The sequence below is a fragment of the Lithobates pipiens genome, unplaced genomic scaffold, assembly GCF_037356315.1.
Source record: "Lithobates pipiens isolate NorthernLeopardFrog02 unplaced genomic scaffold, aLitPip1_a1.2 Scaffold_19, whole genome shotgun sequence".
Taxonomy (NCBI): domain Eukaryota; kingdom Metazoa; phylum Chordata; class Amphibia; order Anura; family Ranidae; genus Lithobates; species Lithobates pipiens.
The window spans coordinates 554,096,885-554,113,590 of NW_027507764.1; positions in this window are offsets into that span (position 1 = coordinate 554,096,885).

A 16,706-nucleotide genomic window follows, 5' to 3' on the forward strand; every position below is an offset into this window, starting at 1 on the left:
TGTACGAGCTCACGGGACAGGGGCGCTTTAAATTTTAGTTTTTATTGTTAATTTTACTTTTTTTTTTTTTTTTTTTTTTTTTTTTAGTTTGACACAAAAAATGTAAACATCCCTTGTAATAGGAATATGGCATCTTTACAGTGAGATATGGGGTCAATAAGACCTCACATCTCACCTCTAGGCTGGGAAGCCTGAAATCCCAAAAAAACGATCATGGCTTCCCAGCTGAGGGGGCGCCGTTTTTTTGAATGCAGAGGCCGGGCATGACGTCATAACATCACGCCCGGCCTCTGAACGATCATAGAGACTCCGGCGACCATCTGGTCCACCGGAAATCTCTATGATCACCATCCTGTGTCCGACTCGCCGATGGAAGCAGTGAGTCGGTCGAAGCACCGGAGGGCGACGGGAGGGGGGTGGACTCCCGCCACCTGTAAGAACGATCAAGTGGTGGAACAGCCACTATGATCATTCTTATGGTGTAGGGAATCGCCGGCTGAAAAAGCCGATATCTGAATGATGTCTGTAGCTGCAGGCATCATTCAGATATAACCCCGGAAAGTCAAGGACGTCCCAGGATGTCCCTCCGGCGCAAAGCAGTTAAATATCTATATATGCAGTGGTAAATATAAATAAACAACTATATGGTTAGGGAGCAAAAAATCGAATCCACTCTGAGAATAACGGACAGAACAGATATACTGTATATAATATTAGAGGAGATATGCTGTATATACTATTAGAAGAGATATACTATTAGAGGAGGGATATACTGTATAAACTATTAGAGGAGATATACTGTATGTACTATTAGAGGAGAGATATACTATTAGAGGGTAAATCTGGTAAAAATCGTCAGACTCTGAGATCAAATGTTTTTATTTAAAAAACAATGTCTTCCCTCCAAAAAATTAAATTTTTAGAATGTTCGTTAGATTTTCTAATCGTTAGTGGGGTCAAATCGACGTTCATTTTCAACTGCAGCAACTGGAAAATTTGGAAATAGAAAACTTGGTCAAAGGAATTTTCAGACAGTGTATGTGGTTTTCGTTCAGAAATTACATAAATTTTTAAAACAGAATGTTAAAAACAAGTGAAAATTTCAAACAAGATTTTTCGTCTGAATATTCTCATCTGAAAATTGATCCACGAGACCAGCATAAGGCTCGGTACACACCTATGCAGTTTGCTTTTGATCTGTTTCTGCAGTGCGTTTTTGATTTTTGCGCACGTGATTTTACTGCAAATGGCGGGTTTTTTTGGCCAATTTGTTGTTGGGCAGATTAAAAAACACAAATTGCTGCAAAAACACACTACATGCTTTTCTGAAGCTTTTCCATTGAAGTATATAGAACCAAAATAGCACCGTTTTGCATTAAGAAAAAGTCCCTGACCCTTTCCAAATATGCAACGGCTGAAAAAAAGCATAGATGTGAATGTGTCCCATAGGAAACCATGTAAATGAACTGTAGTGCGTTTCTGCAAAAAGCACCAAAAAACACAGAGATGTGAACCAGGCCTAAGACGTTTAGTAACATAATGGGGTTAAAAAAACTAAAATTAGCCCTTTATAGTACAAAAAAAAGCAAATAATCGTTACTGTAAGGGGTTCATTTTCTTACTGTAGAACTGTGAAAGTAATATATACAGTAGTGATTATTTGCTCTTTGTACTATAAAGGGCTACATTTTTATTTTTATTTTTTAACCCCATTATGTTACTGGTTGCTTAAACGATTATGAAAATAGTAATGGATTCATTTCATAATTTATTTGTTGTCGATTAGTTGTTTCAGCCCTAGATCACACAATGAAAAATCTCATGGGAAACCGCAATGGAACTGGATGCAAAACAAGGTGATATTCACATGACACCCTGGAACGTGTCTTCATCACCAGGTAAAGGGGGGGGGGCGTACTCTTTCCCGAAGCCGTGGACCCACACGCCAGCGGCGGTGAGTCAAACAAGCATGGATGATGTGCCAAAATCGCTCTCCAGCCCGAGCGCCTTCAAATGGACTGGCGTGCATCCACGTACATCAGGCCGGAAGTAGCATGAACACTCAAGCCTCAGTGATGATGTTCCTGGTATATGTAGTACTTCAGAGGAACAGCGTAGATCATATGGGGGAAAAAAGAAAGCCTCCGCATAGTGCCAATTAATCCAATATTAAAAAATGTATTTAAATTAAAGTACAACCATCGCTTCTGATGCATACAAAAAGTGATCACAAAACAAAGTGTGGTATACGAAGTTAAGAGCAGGCTATGTACCCGACATGTTTTGTACAAAAGTACTTCAACTGTGGCATAAACCTGCAGAGTATTGCCACGCTATATATATATAGATATATATATATAATACAAATATATTTAAAAATTCACGTCTCATTAGGATTGGAGGAATAGCTGTCAGCAACACTTCCCTCTGGTCAGTCCAGCCTATCAGGGGAGCTGAGCATAGAGGCCACGTTAACCCATTGCTGTATTATATCAACACACAGCAGTGTATGGACCGCCTGACCATACGGACCAAAAAAGCATGGCCAGTCAACTGACGCTCAGCGGCGTCACGCCTTCGCTGTATTGCACATTTACGCAACAGTGTTTCCCCTGTACTAGCCAAAAGTGTGTGGCTAACTGGCTCACGAATGGCAGCTCGACAGAGCCACACCATTAAGGAAGCTCAATGGTCACGTGATGAAATTATGCAGTTAATAATAGGTCATAGGCACAAACCAGCACCAAAAGTTAACATAGGTTAACCAATCAGTGATCGTTTCACATGAACATAGTCATATGACCGGAAAATGTAACCTGCGCTGATACACCATGTAGCTAGGCAACGTGAGCCAATGACCTACGCTATTAAACATACAAGAAAAAAACAACTTCTCCTGCGCTCTGGTGTCTCGGTCTTCAAAGTGTGATACCGACAGTTTGAGATGGTAGTGTCAAAAAAGGTCTTGCAGCCCTCCTTAGAATATTGGGTATTCAAATACTGGAGAAAAGCAAAACAAAAAGGGAAGGCGCACTGACCTAGTGCATTACCATAAAAAGAGCTTTATTGAAAACAGAACATATAGCAAAATGGCTACTCACAAACGAGTATTGATAAAAGGCATAATCAATACAATTGGATCCATCGCACCGAACATCGACACATCCAGATCTGATGTCAGATAGATTGATGAATACCCCAACGTAAACGGCTGACACGTTTCTGGGGAGAACCCCTTTCCTCAGTTTGCCTGGCTTAAATGGAAAATAACATCGCTTAGGGTGCACTGACAGCACGCTCATGCTGGGGACTAAATCATTTTTTTTTTTATAGTCAGGCTACCATAGTGTGGAACCATTGATATTTAAAAACTATTAAATTGATTCAAATGAAAATAGAAATAAAAAACAATACATATGGAACCCTTCCCACATATACTAGCACAGAAAGAGTAACTGATGACATGAAATATGATTCATTAATAGGGGGAATGACCAAGGTATGTAAATAAAACCACAAAAACAATGTACTATTGACAGTCCTATGCATGGACCTCCACTATATGTAAGTAAGGAAACTAACCAGTAATATAGCTAGTACTGCTATATGCCGTAACTGAAAAGCACACAGAAGTCTCACCAGTGATAAGGAAATTATAAAAGAGTGTAACCTAAGCTTTGTTATTAAATGCATTGACATCCCAATCAATGTTCATCCTGTGAGGGGAGTAACACCTGCGTTGGTATATCCAGAATGTCTCTAATTGTGAAACGCCCCTCATGCAGGATTCACCTTTCCAATGGGGGACAGATTTGACCTGGAATTTAGTACCTGAAGGGTTTTTATTGTGATGGTTCAAGTAATGCCTAGGCACGCTGTGGTTAACGCAACCTTTCTTGATACTAGCAATATGCTTGTTCACCCTAACTGAAAAAGATCTAATAGTCCATCCCACATATTTCTGTTTGCAATACATGTAATGAGGTACACAATATAGCGGGTAACGCAGGTGGTGAAGTGCTTCATCCTTTAGATCACAGAAGTGGTAATAGACTCAAAGGTTTCAAGAAGGTCGAGTGGGTCTATTACATTCAGGGCAATCTGTTTGCTTAAAGATATGAAGCTCCCCTATAAACCATTTCTGCTATATCTGGAAGAGCAGGACCTAGCAACAGGTCGTTTTTAGGTACCCTCCAGTGGAGATTAAAAATATTTTTAAATTTGTCTATGTTGTGCAGAGAATTCAGTAATGAAGGACCATTTAAACTTGGTGTCAGGTGCACGTTTAGATTGTTCAACAGTTAATGTACATCTATCAATCATCTAAACCCTATCACTCTCCTCGTCAATAACCATTGGGAGATATCCCTTCTTGAAAAATTTAGACTTCAGAGTTAGGGCTTGTTGATGAAAATCAAATAGATCAGTACAGTTCGGTTTGATACGTAGTAGTTGGCTACGCTGGACTGATTTAAGCCATGAACTGTGATGGCAACTATCGACCGGAATATAACCGTTCAGGTTGGTAGGTTTAAAAAAAGTCTTGGCCCTTGTACACACAGTCGGAGATTCCGACAACCAAATCCGTCGGAGTTATTCTGACGGATTAAATCCGGAAGAGGTCCGGAAGTGATGTTGCATACACACGGTCAGACTAAGTTGTCGGAATTTACAGTTGCCAAGAACGCGGTAACGTAAACCACGTACGGCGGCACTAGAAAAAGGAAGTTCAGCACCACGTCCGGCACCCTTTGGGCTCCTTCTGCTGATCTCGTGTCTATCGCGTGTTAGTAGAAGTTTGGTGAGAGACGATTCACGCTTTTCAGATTTGTGCTTCAGTTCGGTACTGCTCTTCAGTAGGGATGAGCTTCGTGTTCGAGTCGAACGCGTGTTCGACTCGAACATCGGTCGTTCGTGCGTTCGCCGAATTCCGAACGTTTGGGCCGTTCGCGGCAAAATTCGTGTGGCCCACAATGCACTGCGATGGCGCAATGCATTGCTGTCTCACGATTGGCCAAGCATGCACTGTGACCCCGCATGCTTGGCCAATCGCAGCGCCAGTAGCGAGGAGAGCAATGGTTGGCCACAGGCATCCTGCCTGTGGCCAATCATAGCTCAGACTGTGTAGTGCACACCCCACACTATATAAAGCTGCCTTTCAGGCGGCCTCGTGTAGTGTTTGTTAGCATCTGAAGCAGTGAATGTTCTGTGTACCTTCAACACAGTTACACACCAATCGTTTTTGGCTGATTTACTATTTTGCTCTTGTGTAGTGGTTACTGTCTGTGCCCTGACCGCAGTATACACCACTATATTCACCTCACCTATATAGCTAGTGATCTAGCTTTAATAATAGAGCTTGCAGTCAGTAGTGTTAGTGCGTGCTGTCTGCGTGCTCTGTACCCAGTACATACCACTATATACACCTACAAAACTGTTCTCTATTTGAGCCTGATTGTCATTTGCTGGAGTTATTGGAAGTTGTGTGTGCCTCCAGCACAGCACAGTATACATCTGTATATACCCCTTTAACTCTGCTGTTTTCTTGTTATTGTCTGCGTGCCCTGACCGCAGTATACACCGTGATATTCACCTCACCTATATAGCTAGTGGTCCATCTTTAACAATAGAGCTTGCAGTCAGCAGTGTCACTCAGGAGATAGTGCGTGCTGTGTGCCTGCTCTGTACCCAGTACATACCGCTATTATCCACCTACATAGCTGTTCTCTATTTGGGCCCGATTGACATCTGCTGGAGTTATTGGAAGTTGTGTGTGCTTCCAGCACAGCACAGTATACATCTGTATATACCCCTTTAACTCTGCTGTTTTCTTGTTATTGTCTGCGTGCCCTGACCGCAGTATACACCGTGATATTCACCTCACCTATATAGCTAGTGGTCCATCTTTAACAATAGAGCTTGCAGTCAGCAGTGTCACTCAGGAGATAGTGCGTGCTGTGTGCCTGCTCTGTACCCAGTACATACCGCTATTATCCACCTACATAGCTGTTCTCTATTTGGGCCCGATTGACATCTGCTGGAGTTATTGGAAGTTGTGTGTGCTTCCAGCACAGCACAGTATACATCTGTATATACCCCTTTAACTCTGCTGTTTTCTTGTTATTGTCTGCGTGCCCTGACCGCAGTATACACCGTGATATTCACCTCACCTATATAGCTAGTGGTCCATCTTTAACAATAGAGCTTGCAGTCAGCAGTGTCACTCAGGAGATAGTGCGTGCTGTGTGCCTGCTCTGTACCCAGTACATACCGCTATTATCCACCTACATAGCTGTTCTCTATTTGGGCCCGATTGGCATCTGCTGGAGTTATTGGAAGTTGTGTGTGCCTCCAGCACAATATAAACTACCCAACTACTGTTTTACCCAACTCCCTTCAGGCCTTTACCATGTCTGGAAGGCCAGCAAGGAGAGGCAGACAGGCGCGAGCCGATAAAAGAGGGCAAGCAGGCTCTGTGTCTAGAGACAACAGTGCTGGTCGTGGACGCGGTGCATTGTCATCAGCACGTGGCCATGGGACATGCTTGTCCTTCTTTTCTGCAGCTGGACATGTTGAACCGCAACATGCCAACGACTTGGTAGAGTGGATGACCAAGCCCTCTTCATCCTCCTCATCCTCTCTCACCCAGTCTCAGGGTAGTAGAAAAGCAGCTGCCAACACATCGTCGTCCCTCCTCTCAATGTCATCATCAGTGACTCCTTCCCTAGACCCACCACGTCCTCCTGAGGAGTCTCCTGAACTCTTTGAGCACAGTGTTGGGTACATGCTCCAGGAGGATGCCCAGTGTTTGGTGGGCTCTGATGATGACACTCAGCTAGAGGAAGGCAGTAGCGTGAGCACAGAGAGAGGGGATGCTCAAGAAGGACAGCAATCTGGCAGTCATGTTCCACAAGCTGCAGCATACTGCCAGGTTTGCTACAGCGATGAAGAGGGAGGGGATGATGAGGGCACTGACTCCACGTGGGTGCCTGGAAGGAGGGAGGAGGAGGAGGAGGAGGCACATGTCCAACGAGGCAGGATGCCCTCCGGGGGCCAGCTTAGGGGCAGCACACCGACTGAATCACACCGCAGAGCTCCGCCTGCGCAGAGCGCTTCCTCTGCGCAGAGCGCTTCCTCTGCGCGTTATTCTAAAAGTTCTTTGGTGTGGGCCTTTTTTGAGACGAGTGCATCAGATCGCACCGCTGCTATTTGCAACATATGTCTCAAGCGTATCTCACGTGGCCAAAACATCAGCCGCTTGGGCACCACATGCTTGACCAGACATATGTTGACCTGCCATGCAGCTCGTTGGCAAGCATACCTCAAAGACCCACACCAAAGAACAAAGCGGACCTCTCCTTGCTCCTCATCAGCTGGCATCTCCAACCCCACTAGACCTTCAGTCCTCTCTGAAACCTGCTCTGAGAGGAATGAAGGTGTAGAATTAGGTGTGTCACAGCCAAGTGCTTCCGGGAACTCTGCTAGTGGTACATCCACGTCCGATTATAGCAGACAAATGTCCCTGCCCCAGCTGCTGGACCGGCGGAAGAAATTTACTCCCAGCCATCCACATGCCCAGCGGTTGAATGCTAGCTTGGCTAAATTGCTAGCACTTCAACTGCTGCCTTTTCAGTTGGTAGACTCGGCCCCCTTCCGTGAGTTTGTACAATGTGCGGTTCCTCAGTGGCAGGTCCCCAAACGCCACTTTTTCTCACGGAAGGCAATTCCGGCTCTCTACCGGCATGTGGAAGGCAATGTCCTTGCCTCGCTGGACAGGGCGGTAAGCGGTAAGGTGCATATTACCGCTGACTCATGGTCCAGCAGACATGGACAGGGACGTTACCTGTCTTTCACGGCCCATTGGGTCACTCTTCTGGCTGCTGGGAAGGATGCAGGACAGGGTGCAGTAGTATTGGAGGTTGTTCCGCCACCACGCCTCCAAAATGCTACTATTGGTTGTGACACACCTCTCTCCTCCACCCCCTCCTCTTCTTCTTCCTCCATGGCCTCTTCCAGTGCTCTGTCCTCAGAACCAGCGGTGCTCCGTAGGCGTTGCAGGGGCTACGCAAGTACGCAGGCAAAACGATGCCATGCCGTGCTTGCGCTGGTTTGTTTGGGGGACAGGAGCCACACTGGGGCGGATGTTTTGTCAGCTCTGCAGGGGCAGGCCGAGAGGTGGTTGACGCCACGCCAGCTTAAGCCAGGAATGGTGGTTTGCGACAATGGCACCAACCTCCTCTCCGCCCTCCGACAGGGACAACTGACCCATGTGCCCTGTGTAGCTCACGTCCTTAACCTGGTGGTGCAGCGGTTCTTGGGCAGGTACCCCGGCTTACAGGATGTCCTGAAACAGGCCAGGAGAGTCTGTGTGCATTTCCGCCGATCATTTAATGCCTGTGCTCGGCTGGCTGAGCTCCAAAAGGAGTTGAACCTGCCCAAGAACCGCCTTATATGTGACATGCCCACCAGATGGAACTCAACATTGGCCATGCTGCAGCGGCTGCACACGCAGCAGAGGGCCATCAATGAGTACCTGTGCGACTACGGCACCAGGACAGGGTCAGGAGAGCTTGGTTTTTTCTCACCACGCCAGTGGGGCATGATCAGGGATGCATGCACTGTCCTGTCACCGTTTGAGGAGGCCACAAGGATAGTGAGCAGTGACAGTGCATGCATCAGTGACACTATACCTCTTGTCCACCTCTTGGAGCATACGCTGCGTGGAATAATGGACAGGGCACTTGAGGCAGAACAGAGGCAGGAAGAGGAGGACTTCCTTGCCTCTCAAGGCCCCCTTTATCCAGACAGTGTTCCTGCTGTGCCACCCATCACACAGGAAGAGGGTGAGGAGGAGGAAGAGGAGGAGGAGGATGATTGTGTCAGCATGGAGGTGGAGGCTGGCACTCAGCATCAGCAGCAGCAGTCTTATAGGGATGATTTACAGTCCCAAGAAACACGTGGACTTGTACGTGGCTGGGAGGAGGTAGCTGCGGATCATGTTGTCCTTAGTGACCCAGAGGACTCCGGACCGAATGCCTCAGCTAACCTACGCTGCATGGCCTCCCTGATCCTGCAAAGCCTGCGGAAGGATCCTCGTATTCTTCGGATCAAGGAGAGGGACCATTACTGGCTGGCCACTCTCCTTGATCCACGGTACAAGGGTAAGGTTGCCGACCTTATCTTGCCATCGCAGAGGGAGCAGAGGATGAGACATCTCCGGGAGGCCTTGCAGAAAGCTCTGTGCAACGCGTTCCCAGAGACTGGGAGGTCACAAACTCCTGGTCCTGGACAACGTGTTGCTGAGGCATCAGTCAGAAGGAGCGGTGGAGAAGGTGGCCGTCTGACTGATGCTTTCAGACAATTTTTTAGTCCGCAGCCCCAAGGTATGATTGGTTCCAGCACCCATCGCCAGCGTCTAATTTACATGGTGCAGGAATACCTAGGGGCAAGGTCAGACTTGGACACCTTTCCCACTGAAAATCCTCTGGCTTACTGGGTCTTGAGGATGGATCACTGGCCAGAGCTTGCACAGTATGCAATTGAGCTACTGGCCTGTCCTGCATCCAGCGTTCTTTCGGAACGCACCTTCAGTGCTGCTGGTGGCTTTGTTACCGATCACAGGGTGCGCTTGTCCACCGAATCAGTTGATCGACTGACCTTCATCAAGATGAATCAGTCTTGGATCACCCACAGCTACCAAGCACCTGAAGCTGATGTAACCGAATAATTTTTTTTTGAAATACCACATCCCTTCAAGACTGCCTATGCTGATGCTGAGTGACTGTCCTGTTATGTTGATTGTCTATCCTCCTCCGCTGATATGTTGGAAGAACATTTTTGGTTCTGGGTGATGCCAGCAGCCCAATTTTTCTGCCCCTGTTTAACAGGGGCGTTTAAGTACAATTTTTGATGCAATGCTTTGCAGCAGGGCTAATTCCTGCAAAAAAACTAGAGTGTATGGCAGAGGTTGCAGTGTGATGGCACCAGTGCCTAAGGCCCAATTTTTCTGCCCCTGTTTAACAGGGGCGTTTAAGTACAATTTTTGATGCAATGCTTTGCAGCAGGGCTAATTCCTGCAAAAAAACTAGAGTGTATGGCAGAGGTTGCAGTGTGATGGCACCAGTGCCTAAGGCCCAATTTTTCTGCCCCTGTTTAACAGGGGCGTTTAAGTACAATTTTTGATGCAATGCTTTGCAGCAGGGCTAATTCCTGCAAAAAAACTAGAGTGTATGGCAGAGGTTGCAGTGTGATGGCACCAGTGCCTAAGGCCCAATTTTTCTGCCCCTGTTTAACAGGGGCGTTTAAGTACAATTTTTGATGCAATGCTTTGCAGCAGGGCTAATTCCTGCAAAAAAACTAGAGTGTATGGCAGAGGTTGCAGTGTGATGGCACCAGTGCCTAAGGCCCAATTTTTCTGCCCCTGTTTAACAGGGGCGTTTAAGTACAATTTTTGATGCAATGCTTTGCAGCAGGGCTAATTCCTGCAAAAAAACTAGAGTGTATGGCAGAGGTTGCAGTGTGATGGCACCAGTGCCTAAGGCCCAATTTTTCTGCCCCTGTTTAACAGGGGCGTTTAAGTACAATTTTTGATGCAATGCTTTGCAGCAGGGCTAATTCCTGCAATAAAACTATAGTGTATGGCAGAGGTTGCAGTGTGATGGCACCAGTGCCTAAGGCCCAATTTTTCTGCCCCTGTTTAACAGGGACATGTAATTACAATTCTTGATATAATATTTCACAGGAGGGCCCCTTCCTGTGCCCACCCAGAGTAACTGTGAGGACTTATAGTGTTGTGGCACCAGCACCACAACCACCAAAGGTCAATTTTTCTACCACTGTTCAACAATGGCATGTAATTACAATTATTGATATAATCGTTCACAGCAGGGCGCTCCAGCGCCCACCAAGAGTCACTTTGAGGGCTTACAATGTTGTTGCAAAACCAACACCTTGTTCCGCCATTTCTGCAGAGCATATAGGGCAGGCCCCTACTTTCAAACATCCAACTTACAAACATCTCCTACTTGCAAACGGAAGGAGACAACAGCAAGTGAGATGAAAAAAGATGGACGACAAAACAAATTATACAGGGGTGATAACCCTTCCCTATGTTTTCCAAAAAACGTAAAAATATTTTTTTTGACTGGAGCTACACTTTAAAAATGTACCAGTTGAAAATTACAAACAGATTCAACTTAACACAACAAACCTACACAGTCCCTGTCTTGTTTGCACCGCCTGTATACTGCTGTTCTGAGTATATAGGGCCTGGGGGCCACACGCATTTCCTTTTTTTAATATGGGTACAGGGTTCCCCTTAATATGCGTACAAGACCCAAATAGGCTGGTAATGGGCAGGGAGGGCTACCCATGCCATTTTTCTGAATGATTTGCAACCATATTGCAGGAACCAGATATAACATTAAAACCGCAAGCAGTTTTAAATGGTATTATTTCCGCTTAATGTCATTTTGTGCAGGGACTGTTCTAAACACGGGAAACACGTGGCACTTCACAGGCATACTACAGACACCCACCAGGCACCATATTTAAAGGAATATTTCACTTTTTTTTTTTCACTTTAATCGTCATTAAAATAAGTACTCCCACCAAAACGGTAGTTTTTAAAACTTTTTTTTGCAGTGACCCATGTCCCCTGAGGCAGGAGGCAGGTCGCCAAACCCTTTTTAGGACACTATCTTGCATATTAGCCGTTAAAATTAGCACTTTCCAATTCGAACGTTCGAGTCCCATAGACTTCAATGGGGTTCTAACGTTCGTACCGAACGCGGGGGTCGTTCGCAAGTTCTGGTGCGAACCGAACCGGGGGGTGTTCGGCTCATCCCTACTCTTCAGTTTCTGCTTGTCTTTGCGTATCTGATAATCAGTGCGTGTAGTCAGTAAGCATTAGTTTCTCATTGTGGACTATATCTTGGTATAGTACGCTTTTCTTTGCATTGCTTATTGTCTGCTTGTTTCTGCTATTCAGGTCGTTCTTTCAGGCCTTGCTGTTTATCGGTGCTTTCTGTTGTCCGTTCTGACCAGCCGACCGTTTTCAAACCATGTTTCGTCTACGTACTCGTCGTAGAGTTTGTGCTGTGCAGGGGCTTCATGTTGGGGTTCTTACTTTGACACAAGCCCAGTCCATGAACAGGGAGGGGAGGCGTTTGTGGACCAAGAATTGGTTGCTCCAGTGTGACCAGTTCTCGCACATGCCTTTGCTCCGTGAGATCCGGGAGAATAATCCTGATGATTTCAGGAATTTTCTCCGGATGATGGAACCCCGTTTTTCACCGTCTCCTGGCTTTGCTGTCCCCTTATATCACCAGGCAGGATACCTGCATGCGGCAAGCCATCACTCCGGAGCAGAGGCTCATCGCCACGTTGCGCTACTTGGCGACAGGGAGAAGCCTTCAGGACCTGAAGTTCTCTACAGGCATCTACTCCCAGGCTCTGGGGATCAATATTCCAGAGACCTGTTCTGCCATCATTCAGGTCCTGCAGAAGGACTATATGAAGGTAAGTTTTATCCTTTAACATCACATTCTATGTATTTAATGATTGCTAATGTCTTGCATTTCTTTCCTCCTTCCCTAATTACCATGATTGCAATATGCTCTAATTCATATACTCTGTCCCTTTGTCCTCATGCAGATTTGCCTCACTAACTTCTCCACCATGCTCTTCTTGGCCCATAAAACTATAGTCTAGTCACTTACCAATGTCTTTTGTCAGCTCCATAGTATTGCTTTCCCCTAAACACCCCCTAAAATGTCTACAAATGTTATGTGTGTGCTTCAATTCATGCAGAGTGACTTTTTTTTTTGGTTATGCCAAACTCATTAGGAACCCCCCTCCCCCCAACTGCTAGGTCAGCTTCTAGCAATCCTCTATCTGCTGACTTTACCAAACCCAATACACACTCTACCTACCTTTTTGATGGTCACATTTATGGACGAGTTCACCAAAGCATGTAGTGCAAGGGCCTGCCTCAAAACTTTCAAATGCTATAATTATTTTTTTTCCCTCTTATTATCTTGATATGTATCAGCAGAATGTCAAAATGTGCTTCAATTTTTTAAAATTTTTGGTATTATGACACTTCTGACCTGTCCGGTGGGCTGCCAATAGTGTAAGTAAGGAGGGGCTTCCCAAAGTATCACACATTATTTAGGCATTCAGCTCTCAATCAAGTGGAGAGGATTACCTGTCCCAATTCCCAAACATCCCCCCTCTCATTTTTAGCAAGGGCCCATCAGATGGGGGGGGGGGGGGTGACTCTGATAAGGGGACCTTATACTTTAGGCTTTAAATAGTCATATACTGATCTTGGCCAAAAATGTTGGTGTCTAATCTGCTTGCAATGTTGATTTGCAAAATTACAAATTTTTTGTCTTGTTTCACTCCACAGTTTCCTTCAACGCCACAGGAATGTCAGACTGTGGCCTCCCACTTTGCCAGTCGTTGGGACTTTCCCAATTGTGGAGGTGCAATTGATGGGAAACATGTCCGCATCGTCCCACCCCCCAACTCGGGGTCGTACTATTTTAACTACAAGGGGTTTAATAGTATCGTGATGTTGGCGGTGGTGTCTGCGACCTATGACTTCTTGTATGTGGACCTGGGGCAAAATGGCCAGATGTCAGATGGTGGAGTGTTCGCACGGACGGAATTCTACTGGCGTCTCCACAGGGCAGTCTGGGCTTGCCACCCCCAGAGGAGAATCAGGAAGGACTCCCGTTCGTCTTCGTCGCGGATGAGGCGTTTGCCCTGGCAAACCATCTGATGCGGCCTTTCCCGATGAGGACCCTCACCCCGGACCAGAGGATTTTTAATTTCCGGCTGTCCAGAGCCAGAAGAGTGGTGAAAAACACTTTTGGAATACTGGCCAGCCGGTTCCGCCTTTTTTTAACGCCTATACACATGGCGGAATATAAAATAAAGCACATAGTGCTTGCCTGCTGTGTTCTGCACAATTTCTTAAAAAGACATTCAGCAAACTATGCGGTCTCAGTTGGCCAAGATGCAGATTTGCTTGAAAATGAGAACCTCACGGGCCTTGAAGCTGCTCATCCTGGCTTGCCCCCCCAAGGCGCCCGTGAGGTCCGAACCCAATACATGGAGTACTTTGTGGGTAGGGGGGCCATTGATATGCCAGATAATGTCTGAGCCGCATTTTTGTAATACATTTTTCTTTGAAACTCCAATAATCTTTGTTTTCATATACTGCTTGGCTTGGTTTTAGGTGTCTCCTAGGTAAATTTTTGTTTTTTGTTGTGCTTTTTTCTACAACAGTGCAAACCCAAGTTCTGAGCGAGATGAGGGGACAGTCTTTTCTTCAGATAATCTTATTATGTTGTGGGTCTGCTACACACACACACCTTGTTTTTGTTAACTAATGTATGTAGTGCATTACTGACCAAAATCTTGCTCATTTTCAGCACCATGGCAGAAATATGTGAGGTCAGGAAAATGGCATGATTGTGAAAATTAACACATCACTGTGGGTGTTATTTACTAAAGGCACTACAAGTGCACTGCAAAAGTGCACCTGAAACTGCACTTGGAGTGCAAAGTGGAGTTGCCTTTAGTAAATAACACCCATTGTCACCGAAAACAACAATTTTACTCCAAATACTGCTTTTGCGCATTGAAAAAGGAAGCCACACATTTTTAATAATTTCACTTTTTAATCAAAGCACATTCACATGTGCATTTAGAAAAGGGGTTTACAACAAACCAACATATTGGGTGTATCAAAAACATTATTTAAGGTAATTTTTGGGTAACTTGGTGTTTTTGTGTAAACAGGCATGTATCAAAGCGTAACATACAGAACACAGGAACTTACAAAGTTCAACTTTGAAAAGTGAAGACAATATCAGACATGAGTATGTACAAACTGGGCTGATATTGCCTTCATCACATGGGGTGTCACCCCTGGAAAAGCCAAAATTGGAAGATGCACACAGTGTGTCAACATGTGCTATCTCCCATCATGGGGGATCAATGTACATGTTTTGGGGCTGCAACCCCTTCAACTCAGCCACTTTCCACAAAACACGTACATTGATCCCCCATGATGGGAGATAGCGCATGTTTACACACTCTGTGCATCTTCCAAATTTGGCTTTTTGTAAAAGACAAAAGTTGACATGACCTATGTGAAGTTTAAAATTGGTGCCATGAAGATTACATATCTCAGGGAGAGAAAGAAGCACCTGGAGTTCCTGAGATCAGGAGATCAAGATGCCATTTTTTACCCCAGGATGTTGTACTTCGAGAGGCTGCATTTTCTGGTAGATCAGGGAGAACCCAGGCCACCACTCGACCGTCTTCCTTCAAGACTTCCTTCACCCCCAGCTGAGGCTTCCAACGTCCAACCTGGGCCTTCCAGGCAACAACATGTGGAGGGGCCCAGCTTGAGACAGGTATTGCATTGTTGAACATATTTCTTGTCGTACATTTAATGATGTTAACTAGATGTTCTTATTGATCAGTAAGTTGTGATTTAACAAAGTGGTTTACATCTCAATAGACAGTAGTGAGCAAAGAATGATAGTCTGTTCTATTTGGTAACATTCAATTTGCAACAGTCATGAGCTCAAAATGGTGTGATTGATGAGCACAAAACAAAAAACTAAAACTATATCCCATTTTCATACACAGGAAGACCTCAGCCGGGGGGGAGGCTGTGGCAAGTGGCAGCCAGGAGGTCGACCATCGCCCTCCTTCTCCTCCTCCTGCCACAACTACAGGAGCCCAGCCACAGCCTCGAAGGATGCCTGGCGGGAAGTGCCTAAGGAAGACGAGAGAGTGATGGCCTGGGTTCAGTCTGGTCTGACAGAAGATGCAGCCTCTTGAAGAACCACATCCTGGGGACATAGATGGCATCTGCTTTTCCTGATCTCTAGGACTTCTGGACCAGACTTCTCTCCCTGAGATATGTACTCCTCAGGCCACCAATTTTTCTTTTTCGAATTAGTTCATGTCTGGCCTGGGGGGCCAAAGGCTTCGCCAAATTGACAAGTTTCTCCAGCGCTGCCTTCCTCTTTTTAGTTGTTTGAGACCTAAATAAAGTTTTTTTTTGTTTGAAGAAATACTTGCGTATGTGTTTTACTTCAAAAAGGACAGTTTATTTGTGAGCAGGCAGGTACATTTCAAAAATACAAAGTGAAATGAATAACAAGGGGCACCAACACTAAACAACCTCCTGTAGATTAAAAAAGAAAATCCAAAAAAGATAATAATGGTGTTGTGGTAAGTTGAAACCCAAAACACACCCCAAAAAATGCAAAGATGAGCAATCAGCCAAAAAAGTAGATGTTGATGAAAAAAACCAACCACAAAATTCCCCAAAAAAAACAAACAAACAAAAAAAAAAATGTGTAGATGGGACGATTTAAAATATTGTATTGCTGAAATGAGTAAAAAAGACTCAAGAAATACGTTCGGGAGAAGTGTGTGTGACTATGAGCATCAAAAGAAGTTCATTCTTGCAGCATTGTAAAGAACAAGAGAATGCGCTTCATGAAAGAATTTTTAACATTGCAGCATGACGAATGTGCTATATCGATTACGAGCAGTAGTTTTACCTAAGCGAGCACTTCCGTGTCCAAATTTGATTGTGAGCATGCGTGGCACCTTGTCCGTCGGAGTAGGCTACACATGATCGGAGTATGTCCGATCGGAGCATTTTGTCGGAA